A 12,586-nucleotide genomic window follows, 5' to 3' on the forward strand; every position below is an offset into this window, starting at 1 on the left:
TCACAACACATGCAAATTAATATAAATGATCAATAGTTTTGTGTCACCTAATACTTTTTAAAACACTGAAGTGTGAGATGTTTAGAAATTGTCAAAACACATGCTAAGATTGAAAGAGTTTTTCAGTACACGTGATTTGACACAGTAACATAACCTCAAAACATCACAAGGTTCTCCACAAATTTTATCATGTTTTTTCAAAATAAATTAGATATTTTTTTCAAAATAAATTAGTGAAAGCTGGAAAGATTTTCCACCTACGAAAAATTTAGACTGAATTTTAAATCTATAAATTTTCAGACACTGAAACTGACAGGCAACATTTTCCCTCATAACTCTGGAGAACTTTCGTGTGGTACCTATTTTACTAGTATATGATTCAAACCCATCTGCTCAACTCTCCAAAATAAGAACTGTTTGTAGATCAGGTTGCTTCAGAGTGATGGATTTGCTTGCGTACACACTACCATACCATAGTGACAATAGAAAAAGTATTGCAGATCCAAGTTTCAAATATAACAAAACACTGAAAGTTTTTGTATTATGCTAAAAACAAAGATAAAGCAAAGATAAAAATATAAGATAAAGCAAAGATAAAAATATAAGATCATTAGCATACACCATAAACAATAAAAAGCTAAAATTTAAAAAATGAGTTACATTTGTCAGTTGTTGACAGTCTTCAGAGCTTAACAGTTGACTGTAACTGACAGAGTCATTTAATATATTTTATTCAATAAATATTAATGCATACCCACTGGATTATATTATATTTTAAAAAGTGATCAAAATAATAATTTTATAGATTTTGTTATTTTATATGAATGAAGAAAATACCTATTTCTGTAGGTCAAGTAGATGTTTTATGGAATGCAAATAAAGTTTTCTGAGTATGAATTCTTTTATCAGAATTTCAAAGACAAGTGTCTGAATCTAAAATTTTTAAACTCTACTACAAAAGAATAACTCACTTCAGAGAGCCTAATAAATCAATTACCATTGAAAAACAAAATTAAATTAATCTATTATTTGACATTCCTTACCTTTATATGCACATAATTAGGATAAAAATTGTTGAATATTACAGAAACATAGCTATTGCAAAATTCAATTTAATAGGTAATTCATTTAATAGTAATTGTAGCAAAATAAAAATATATGACTTTTTCAAAAGCAAATTAAAAATAAATTGCTTGGCATTAGTTTCATTTTTATTTAAATGTACTCTGACTTATTGACTTTTTCTTAAGGTAGAGGCAAACATCTGAGGGAAAAAATTTACCTTCTCATGGTAACTTGGACTTTCGTGGTCTTAATATTCATTATGTGCTTAAAATATAACACTGAACATAGAAATAAATGGTGGCTTAAATTTTTTCAGTTTAAGTGTTCTATATTTTAATAACCAATTATTAAATTTTTAATTTAATTTCAGTGCTTAATATATAACCATTTGTATCACATTAATGTCTTTCATTAATAGGAAGTAGTAAAAGAAATTAAGTAATTGCAACATTGTGAAATGCTATTAAGGAGGGACAGTAATGGGAGAATGAAGAAAGTGAAAAATCTTTTGAGTTGTCATGCATACAGAAAAAGTGGAGACTTTTAGGCAACAAAGCATTAAAGATGACTATGGGTTTTGCTTGTGGAAATGAGCAGATGGATTGCCTTGTTCAGGGTTAAGAAACACACAAAAAAGGGGCAAATATGTAAGGCGATACAGAAAGTTGGAATACAGGAGTTTGAAATGTTATGAAACTTGAGTGGAGGAACTTAGAAAGCAACTGGACATACTGTTACTGTTGGACCTCTTAAGGAATACAGGCTAAATATAAAGAGTTGAAGATTTATTATATTTTGAGTCACACATTGTAAACAAACATAGTCATTGCCTTAGAAGTCAAGTTAATATGATAGATATTATCATTTTATTTATAGTAAAAGACTTTAATATGGTAGACATCATTTTATTTATTATTTCCATAATACAATAATACAAGTTTAAATAGATTTCTCAAAATCCATTATTAGTATAATGACAGAGTTCTCCAAAGATCATCTCTTCAGAGATCTGGTTTTGGAAAAAAAATTATCCAAAATATTTAAAGGCTTAAAGTAAAATTTATTATATTTCATTATGTGAACAAAAAACACTGGATAAAATCTGCCTTGTGGCTGGGGGCTGGAGCAGCAGGAAGTTCGTAGAGTATTTGTTGTGCTTCAGCATAGCCATTCAAAGTAACGTTACAGTGGGTTTTTCTTGACTGAAGAATGGTAGTATCATGATAAACTTTTTACTGAGAGATTAGAGTTCCAAGAGAAAGAACGCATCAACTTCCAGCTTTCCTTAAATGTGGACATGCATATGGTATAACCTTGGTTCTAACATGTTTTATGAATTAAAATAGCCAGAGGCCAGAACAAATTCAAGAAGAGATAGCAATGTGCTCATCTCTCAATGGGAGGAAAGTCAATGAATTTGTGGACATAATTAATCTACTATATCTACAAATATAAAACATTTATAGTATTTCTATGTTAATATCAATATATTAATTATACCTGCATGAAGTGCCGCACATACAGCAAATGATCAAGAAGGGTTAATTTTTCAAAGTAATTCTAATACCAAAAATAATTTCATTAATCATAAAAAGTAGACTTTAAATCACTTTAGATGCACCATTACACATATAGGTAGTGAGGATGTAGGACATTATCATAGAATAGTACTTATGAATTCCTCTAGTGGTGGTTTATAAATATGCGTGAATTATTTAACCTATAGTTTACAGTGGAAGGTAACTTCAGATTCTGCTTAAAGCTTTTAATTTTCAATAGCTCTTCTCTAAAATATTCGCATGAGCTGTATTAGAGTAATGTGTAGAATTTTTCCATAATACAATTGATAACTTGTTGTTCACTGAATGTACAGAACTCAGCAATAAAATGACTTCAAAGAAAAGGTCAAATGTCTTTGGAAAAGGGAAAACTCCATAAAAAATCATTATATACGTACTATATTGCCATAATTTTCAATGGTGTGATTCAAAGAATTCAATAAAACAAAACAAAACAAAAAACTATTTCCAAATTATGCACTCATCAACATTATGTAAAATGATAAAAAACTTTGATTAGTGAAATAAAACATTAAACAATTAAATATTGGCCCTAAATTTTCTTTTTATTCCTCAAAATTTTAAAAATGATGTGCTATGTATTTCAGTTCCTTATAAATGCTTTTACAAAGAATAAATATTAAGGTTGATCCAGTTTTATAGTATAAAATTCTACTCAGGCAATTAAAGACAATATTGTAGGTATTAAACCACAATGGATTCTGCAAAATTATATAACATCTAGTTGCAAGTCATCAATAACTATAAAATCATTAATAGTTTAATTATCCTAAGATGCTAACAAAAATCATGAATAAGGTGAAGTACTGCATGTAAAAAGAATATTGTCACTGCGATTAGTGATCTGACAGCTTTTATGTTAATATCTGTAACCTTAGCAAACACTCAATTTTTCCATCTCTCAAGTTACAGCCTTCAAACTGTTTTCATGTTGAAGGCCCAATATAAGTCTTAAAAATGTTATGTGGGGAAGCATTATATATCAGTTTACAAACAGTTATAAAAATTAATCATTATAATCCCATAATAGAAGAATTAGTAATCCAAAAACTTATTTCATAAATGTTTATTTTGAAAAGTGAAAGAGAAGGGTACAGGATTAAAAATTGAAACCTAATAGAAAGTGAAATATTAAAAAGTGAAATCTGAGGAAAATAAGTGAAATACAAAAATATATAAGTGCTGTAGAAAGAGGAAAGTTCTTTGCAAGTTACAAAGAGTGAAACAAAAACAGAACATATCAAAGATAGGATATCAGAAAATGTTTTTCAGAAAATGTGTTTGACTGCAGTGTAAAAGTCTTTTGCCAGGTAAAGTGTTCATTTCTGCTATTTTATGCAATATATCGTTTATAGTCAAGATTCATTATAAAATCATTCTTGATATTCTGTTTTCAAACTCACAATTTTATTCAGTCCCATTGTGTCATTTTTCTTAGCATATCAGTGATCTTGAGAGATAGTTTATGTTTGATTTTTCACATTATGTTACTTTATAATTGATTAAACTGACACTTTATAAACATACTTTATGTAAAACATTGACCTTTTTGTTGGCTCATTTAATCAAATAATACACTTTGAACACATTTTTGTCATTCAAATTCCAAAGATTTCTTTTGCAGCCTTTATGTTGTTTTTCACAGCAAAAAGAATAAAAGCATAAATTAACTCCATTTTAATGAAATTATTTTTGAATAAAATGTGGTAAATTATTGAAATTAAGTGGTTTTTTATGCATTGAGTTATTCTGAACTGTATCCTCTTATGGTTCTGATCATTGCATATTTATCTTGATACAAGGTTTCAGCTCTTGCCTAGGAAAGTACATTCTCAATTTCATTTTGTTTTTGCACTTTAGTCCTGGAGTCTCTTGATTTAATTTCCTATGTCCTACATATTGCTCTTAATATAGTTTCTCAGCTATATAATTCTGAACCATCTTTGGCTATTTCTTTCTTCTAAACTGATTCCCTCCTCACTTTCCGATCTAATCTAGGTGGTAGCAGACCTTATTCCATTGGAATAGATGTTAGGAAAATACACAAATGATTAACTTAATTTGCTAGCCTAACAATTCATTTACTAGACATGCCAAAATGATTTTCATCTTTTTAAATTTTTTTTTAGTACTGGGAATTGAACTCACTACCTTATGCTTGCCAGGCAGGTACTTGTGCTGCTGTGTAAACCCCAACCCAACAAAATATATTTATGTCCCAATGTTTATGAGTCCCTCATAAAAAGCATCTGGCCTCTGTCAATTCCCTTTACTTCTTAGGCCACAGACTAAAATAAAGAGCTCTTGAAATGTAAAATAGGTAACATTTGTTGTTCTTCCTCGCTTAAAATTTTTTTAAGTTACATACAAAATTCTCTCTGTTTCTTTCAGAAATTTATTCCTGGTAGCCCTGCAGAACAGTTTATAGCTATGTACAAATATCCATAAATTTTTGAAGCCACTGTGAGCTTGTTATGATCTTGATAGGTGGGTCTTCCAAAAGCACATTTTTCTAAAGCTGAAATCTCTTTTGTCTTCTTTAGCTAGACTACTAATTATTGTAAATGCTATTTATTATTTGCTCCAGTCTTAAAAGGTGAGAAAATTTAATTAAATCTATGAAAAATGAATGCAATTGTTATCTTTGGAGAGAGTATATATTAGCATTTAAAATTAATATTGGTAAGTTCTCTGTGAATTCTGAAATTTTTAAATCAAAGAAACATTAGAGTGTGCTATGTAATGTAATTGTGTGGCAAAATACCGAAGTACAAATAATTATCACGTTAGTGTTTCATTGTCTAAGTTAAATGAGAAAGAATTCAATAATATAAATCAACATTCTCATTATTGTGTATGGAATCATAAAGACATTCCAGTATGTACACATAGCTTTCATTTGCACACAGTGAAGTTTTACAGATTTTTGTGAAAATACGTATCAAAGTAGAAAATAATAAAAGTAAAAGGAGCTTCTATGGTGATGCATTTCTACATATTAGTATGCTATATAAACTTCAATTATTTAACAACAAAATAAAAACATTCAACTGCATGCTTTGTGACAGATAAGCTTAATTGTATCAACTTGACTGGCCTTGGCATGGGCCTGGAGAACTGTTTGGAAAGTTTCTAAGTGTCTCCTGTGAGTCCTGGAGACACTTGAGAACTATGCCCTTGAGAACTATGGGTGGCACCTTTTTCAACTTCACTGTCAAACCAACACGAACTATACATCTTTGCTCTGCCATGTCCTTCCACCATGTTTCTGCCTTGGAGCCAGCTGACTATGAACTGAGCCCCTTAAATCATAGACAAATTATCCCTTACCATCTTTAAATTATTGTTTTTGGGTACTGTTTCCAGCAATGGAAAGTTGACATAATCAACTTTAAATCAAAATTACGTGTGCTTTTATTAGAAGTATTTATTTCTTTTGCTTTAATTTCTACTTTATTGGTTTTATACTTAATAGTTTTTAATAACAAAGTAATTCAACAGATATTTATTAAGAATTTTCTATTAGTCGTACAATAGTGTCCAACTGAGTGTCTAAAATGAATAAAGTGTAAACTAGTTGTTTTAGCAACTAGCTTGCAAATGTTTACCGTGGCCCTCAGCAACAGCTCACCACTGTAACCAATGCAAACAAACCCTAACTGGCTTATAGGAAACCAATCAGTAAAGACCTCATTACTCTTACTGCACCCCAGAAGCAAAGGCTAAGACCCTGACTGGCCAGGTTATACTAACCCTTGAAACATTTTCTTGTAGGGACCTTTTTATTCCTATAAATATGGAAAAAGGGCCCATGTTCAAAAGCTAATTTTGAACTCTCCCTACCTTACAACTTATTGCTGGGCAGCTTTGTCACAATTTTATAAATAAGCCTCTATTTTGCAGTACTTTTCTTTCTCAGGACCTCACTCTTCCCTGAACCTGACTTTGTGATTCTGTTTGGAGCATCTTCAACTTTGAGTCAACCTAGCCAAAGTCTTGCATTCCTTGCCCACAAGACTGAGGAAAGGAACCCAGCCAGATAATCAGTGTCTTCTCTGGAGTCCTCTAACTCCCCAGACGCCAGGAACATGAAGTATGTTGTGTGAGAATAGAAATATTTAGAGAGAAGGTTTGAAATACGAACAAAAACCAGACAAGTTGCAGTTTGAGAAATAACAAAGTTCTGTAGATAAAAGACCTTCTGAAGGACAAAAACAAACACACACAATCCCGCAAAAAACCAAATTTGACAAAATCTGGATAAAAATTCAAAAATCCAAACACTGGCAATTAAAAACATTCTGAAGAGTGACAAAAGGTCAGTCCCCTGTTAGTACCTTCTGAGATGCCAACTGTGACCAAACTGTAGCAACTGAGGCTAAGAGAAGCAAAGGACAAAACCGTAATGAAAACTGAGAGAGCACTGACAAAAGGAGATAGCAAGAGAAATATGGCTGTAAGTTCTGTGTATAAATGCTATTAAATAGTTTGCAGTTAAATTTTACATTAATTGCCAGCCAAAGAATTAAAAGTACTTGTTAAGAGAATATAACAGAATCTATAGTTATATTAACAGTATCCAAAATATAATATAAAATTAGATGACTTCCAGAATAAAAGAAATATCAAATCATTCAGCAGAATAGATTTAGAGGAGCCCAAATGTGAGATGATACTGAGGTATACATGAATAGAAAGGATTATAAAGCAGGTTTTATAGCCAAGCACAGTGGAATTAAGAAAATATGCTTAGAGTAAAAGAAAAAAGAGACTAACTCAGAAGAGAAGAGAAATATTTCTTAAGTTCTCCCAGATCATGACGGTATTATTTCCATAGTGAGTTATTTGTTAGTCTTATTTCATGCTCTGTTTGAATTTCTTTTAAAGTATAATCACTTTCCATTTGCTTAATGTTTCATCTGTTGATTATCATTTTTCTTTTTGTAAAATAGCACATGGATTTATTACTGGGAGTTAAGGAGGCAAGTTCACTGCAGGCTTGACTGTGTGTGAACTCAGTAACAGATCCATAATGACTAGCCACACACGGAGTTTGAAGAAAGTGGTATTACTGGTTCACAGCAACTTTTGTTTTATATAATAATGCTCATGGTAGAGGTAGTAACTGAAATTGGAATTTTGTTGTCGGGGGTATGGTGATAACTAAACCATACCAATATTCATTACGTATCACAACTAAACAATTTATATTAAACTCAAATACTAAAGATATAAACACTCTTTAGCAAACTCCCCTTTAGTGGGAAAAATTAGTTTTTAAATGAACAAAAAATGCTTAAAATTTTGCAAAAATATCAATGTTAAATATTATATAAGGGGATAAACTTGAAAGCAACTAAAATAAAAGACTAAGAAAAATATGACATGTAAAATTGAAGAAAAAGGAAGAGTATTTAATGGGTAATACATAGAATTTTCAAGTGAAGCTAAAGATGAATAAGAGAAAGAAGGTTGAACAATGGTTGCCCACAGAAGCGGAAAAAAACAAAAAACAAAAAAGAAAAAAAAAAAAACAAAACAAAAACAAAAACAAAAAAAACCTAAAGTCAATTGTGCCTTCTATGAATACTCTCAAACTTAGTTTGATAACTGGGTGGAAAGTAGTAACATGGATATGTAATATAGTTTATTATTATAAGATGATTTGAAGTTTGTTACTAACATAGCGAATCTCACCCTGAGTGATACTGGGATTTGAAAGTCTAGAAGACAAAAGTAACTCTAAGAGCTACGATTAGGAGGGAACTGGATGAAGCAATATTGAGTGGACAACTGGATTTTTAAGTCAGCAGAAATAGGCAACATAGTAATAGGCAAAAAGTTGGGTGAATGGAGAGGATCAGATGATTTTAGGAAGACATCCCAAACATACTGTACAGAGTGAGAGAAAGAGCTGATGAGGGAAATTTAAGAGCATTTCTGCCCAGCAGTGAGATTCAGAAGGATTGTTACCAGCTCCCATCTTAATTTTGTTTACTGAACTTTTTAAATCATCCTAGAAAATTCACATAAGGACAAACAGAAGATTAGCAATTGCAGTAATTCATGTTAAACCATAGCACATAGTCTCAGAGGAAAGCAATATTTTTTCATTGCATTTTCTAAACAAAGTAGAAAAAAACTAAGACTACAGATTTTAGTTTTTCTGTATATCCATATTCAAATGGCATATGCAAGCCAAAAGAAAACTTCCATTTCTCTAAATGCACTACAGGAGCAGAAGCAATATTCCATATTATACCTCTAATGCCTCTATTATTTCTTTAAATATTTATTACTTAGGAACCAGAAAAAAATAAATAGAAAATAAGAGATGTCACACTGAAGTAAAAAAAAAAAATTACTATACTATCCTTCAGGTAAATTTTGGTACTGACAATAAATTCAATAAAAGAGAAATTTAAAGGCTAAATCCAGTAAAGGTGCCAATCAGTAAGAAAAACCTTTGTGTGAATGCAGAGTGGACATGGTAGTGCAGCAATGTGAGAGCTTACTGAAGACAGTTCAGGGCTTGGTTGGAATTCAGGGTAGAGGACTATATCCACCTGATTCCTCACTCGTCATGTTTCCAATACATAATAGTGGTAAAATATGGGAGAAGGTATTTATTTGTGTCATTTTGAAAACTGATTTTAGAAAGATACTTAATCAAGCTAGTCATTAAATATATATGTATATTGTATCTGTTATCTATGTTATATATATGATATATATATATATATATATATAGATAGATAGATAGATACATGATAATATTAGTAAGTAGTGTGCAGTATTTTTTCAGCAATTACATTCATTACTGGTCTCCTCTAATTTGTAAGATTATCAAGAGAATGCAGTGAGATGATATTTATAATAAATTCTTATATTGTGCTCACTTCAGCAACACATATACTTAAATTGGAGTGATACAGAGAAGAATAGCATAGCCCCTGTGCAAGGATGACACACAAATTTGTGAAGCATTCCATATTTTTTAGATGAGTTCAAAAGTGAAGTACTTTACCAAGTAAAGCAAGATATAAATAGAATAATAAAAGAAATGTTAAGCACCTCTCAAGAAAAAAAAATAGAAAAATGGAGGAACATAAAAAAGGTGAGAATTTTTTGATGAAGAAAATAGAGAAAATATAGAATACATGAAGTAGGTTCAAAAAGATTACTAGGAAATTAAAAACTCCATTGAAAGCTGTCAAAACTGCTTGAAAGAAACTAAGGATAGATTATCTGAACTGGAGGACAGGTTTACAATGTGGGATCATGAAAGGAAAAATTTCTTAAAAATAACAAGGAAACAAGCAGTAACAATACAAAGGCTAGAAGACAATAAGAGGATCTATAACTTCAGAATAAAGAATGTGAATGAAGAAGCAGGGATCCAAACAAAGGAACTACAAAGGCTATTCACAGAAACAATTAAGGAAAAGTTCCCAAACATAGGAAAAGGAAAGATGTATGAGGCATACAGAACTCCAGCTACTTACAACCAAAACAGAACTATACCCAGTCATATAATAATAAAGATCCCAGAAATCTAATATAAGAACAGAATATTAAAAGCTGTCAGAGACAAGAAAAAGATTACTTACAAGGGAAAGCCCATCAGAATTATGGCAGAATTTCAGCACAAAATATCAAATCGAGAAGACTGTGGAGCGAAGTATTCCACGCCCTGAAAGAAAATAACCTCCAGCCCAGATTGATGTACCCTGAAAAATTGTCCCTAGAAATTAATGGAGAAACAAGATACTTCCAAGATAAAGAGGAACTGGGGGAATTTGCAACCACCAATCCAACTGTACAGAGAATACAACAGGACATTCTAAAGAGAGAGAGAAAAGCACCAGGATTTCAGGAACAGTGTCAGAGAGGCTCCAATGAATGGAGCAAAAAGCAAAATAAAGAAGATAGACAACTAATGACGGAAAAAGAGCACAACAGAAATGAGGCAGAGAAGGTTGGTTATAATCTCTAATATAGATGGCCTAGATACACTAAATTAAGGAAAAAGAGAGAATTGCAGGCAGAGTCGATCAAGAGGCAGGGTCCACCCGATGCTCTTTATAGGAAATATAATTAACCTGAAGAAGGGTATATGGACCTAAAATCAAATATGAGAAAACAGAACTCTAAGTGATAGAGAATCAGAAAGTAATAGGGGGCAACTGGACCAGTATTTATGGATAGGTTGGAAAGACAGGCTTTAATAGGTAAAGAAATACAACTAGAGATCAAATCCAGGAATGAAAAAAGTTTGGAAACACTTAGGTAAATAGCAGGTTGTCCCCCCAATATAAAACCAAGGGTGTTGGGGTGACCCCAAAATGCAGTAAAGATGCAGTAAATCCAGTGAAAGGGGAGGAATAGTCTTAAAAAAGACAGCAGAAGTTATTTCTAATAGTGTATTAGGAATTAAAATCCATACCACTGGCACCACTCTGCTTAGATAGAACTTATTCCATCCCAGTTTGTATACAAGCACTAGATCTGAGGGCACAGAGAGCTGTTCCAAAAAAATATCAGGATATAGCACAGTAATCATCTTTAATTTCCTATTAACTTAATCTGGATCCCTGAACAACTTATACTGTTATACCATGACTGATCTTAGTTAAATCTTATTTGTTTGATTGTTGTTATTGACAGATTTTATTCAAACTGTTAAGGTTGATAGTATCAAGTCAGAGAGTATAGACAACTATACTGAAAAAGACAATGATTCACTATGATTTCCATTCTGGTTTGATTAGTGCCTGTTTCTGTGGTTCTATACTATCTACAAAGTTGTATTTCTATTAACACTGTTATGTACTAATATATTCAATTATACTTTATCTGACAATATAGTAAATTCTATTGATGATAACAAGAGACAACACAGTAACCATGGTGGAACTCCTTGTACAGTAGTTTTATATGTATTTTTGGTTTTATGATTCTATAGCAATATGTTTTGTTCTGTCCTGGTTTGTTCTGTTTCTCTCTCTAACATAGAAAGGATAGAAATACATGATAAGACTCATGCTTGCATAAAACCTATAAACAGTTGATGAGAACTGATCTTATGACACATAATGAAATGAACAAATACTTTGAAGGAAAAAAAGGCACTACAATACCCAAAGCTGATTTCAGAGTGTCATGACATGAAATTTATTAGCAATATTATTATCCTTTGTTAAGAGAGATTTTAGTCTGCTTTGGCTTGTTTAATCTCACCATAAATGAAGATATGGATAAATGTGTGTATGTTTAAGTATATAGGATCGATAACTATATTACTAAGTTTTTATTAGATAGTTGAACAGAACTATTTACAGTCTCCCTGTTTGAATTCCCATTTATATGCTCCACTTCTGAATCTTGAACAATTATCTGTAAGAGGATAATATGTAAACATCAACTAGTGATTTATTGTTGTTTATTTTTTCCTTTGAAAGTATGTACTATTTCTACCCATTTTCTGTTTTGTTTTGCCTTTCTTTAAATATTTTTTAAATAAATTATTATATTTAAATATTAAATATATTTGAATATAGTTTACTATTAATACCTGACATTGTATTAAAAGTTCACAAACCTTTTTAAATCAATATGAATGAACTCTATTTGTCCAATGATTTTAAATTTTATTTTATTTTGTGTGTGAAAAATATTTATGAAAGACCTAAGACCCAAAGTCTAAACCTTTGGAGCTAAAGACAAAATACTGTAAACTGTACTCCTAAACTGAACTACTTAATGTATTTTTGTATTACATAAGAAGAAACACATCTAAATTTTTCTTATACATGTGATTTATGCTATGATGATTTTGCTGTTAGGAACTTTCAGGATGTTTACTTGAGTATATTTTTCATTATTTTTAAAAAACAGCTCAATTGTTAAATCTTTGTAGTTATGAAAATTTCCTGAAATAC

The 12,586-nt window shown here is 30.9% G+C and overlaps 1 protein-coding gene and 1 non-coding gene across 5 annotated transcripts in view; one reads left to right on the plus strand and one right to left on the minus strand.

The window, feature by feature from the left end:
• Galntl6 (polypeptide N-acetylgalactosaminyltransferase like 6) overlaps positions 1–12,586 on the minus strand; it is a 993,708-nt gene that overhangs the window by 808,819 nt on the left and 172,303 nt on the right. The window lies entirely within an intron of this gene.
• On the plus strand, positions 9,537–9,643 carry LOC111756614 (U6 spliceosomal RNA). Its single transcript, XR_002791045.1, has one exon. It is a non-coding gene; the product is annotated as a U6 spliceosomal RNA (small nuclear RNA).

The sequence above is a fragment of the Cavia porcellus genome, unplaced genomic scaffold, assembly GCF_034190915.1.
Source record: "Cavia porcellus strain 051 isolate PalLab524CR breed Dunkin Hartley unplaced genomic scaffold, mCavPor4.1 scaffold_24, whole genome shotgun sequence".
Taxonomy (NCBI): domain Eukaryota; kingdom Metazoa; phylum Chordata; class Mammalia; order Rodentia; family Caviidae; genus Cavia; species Cavia porcellus.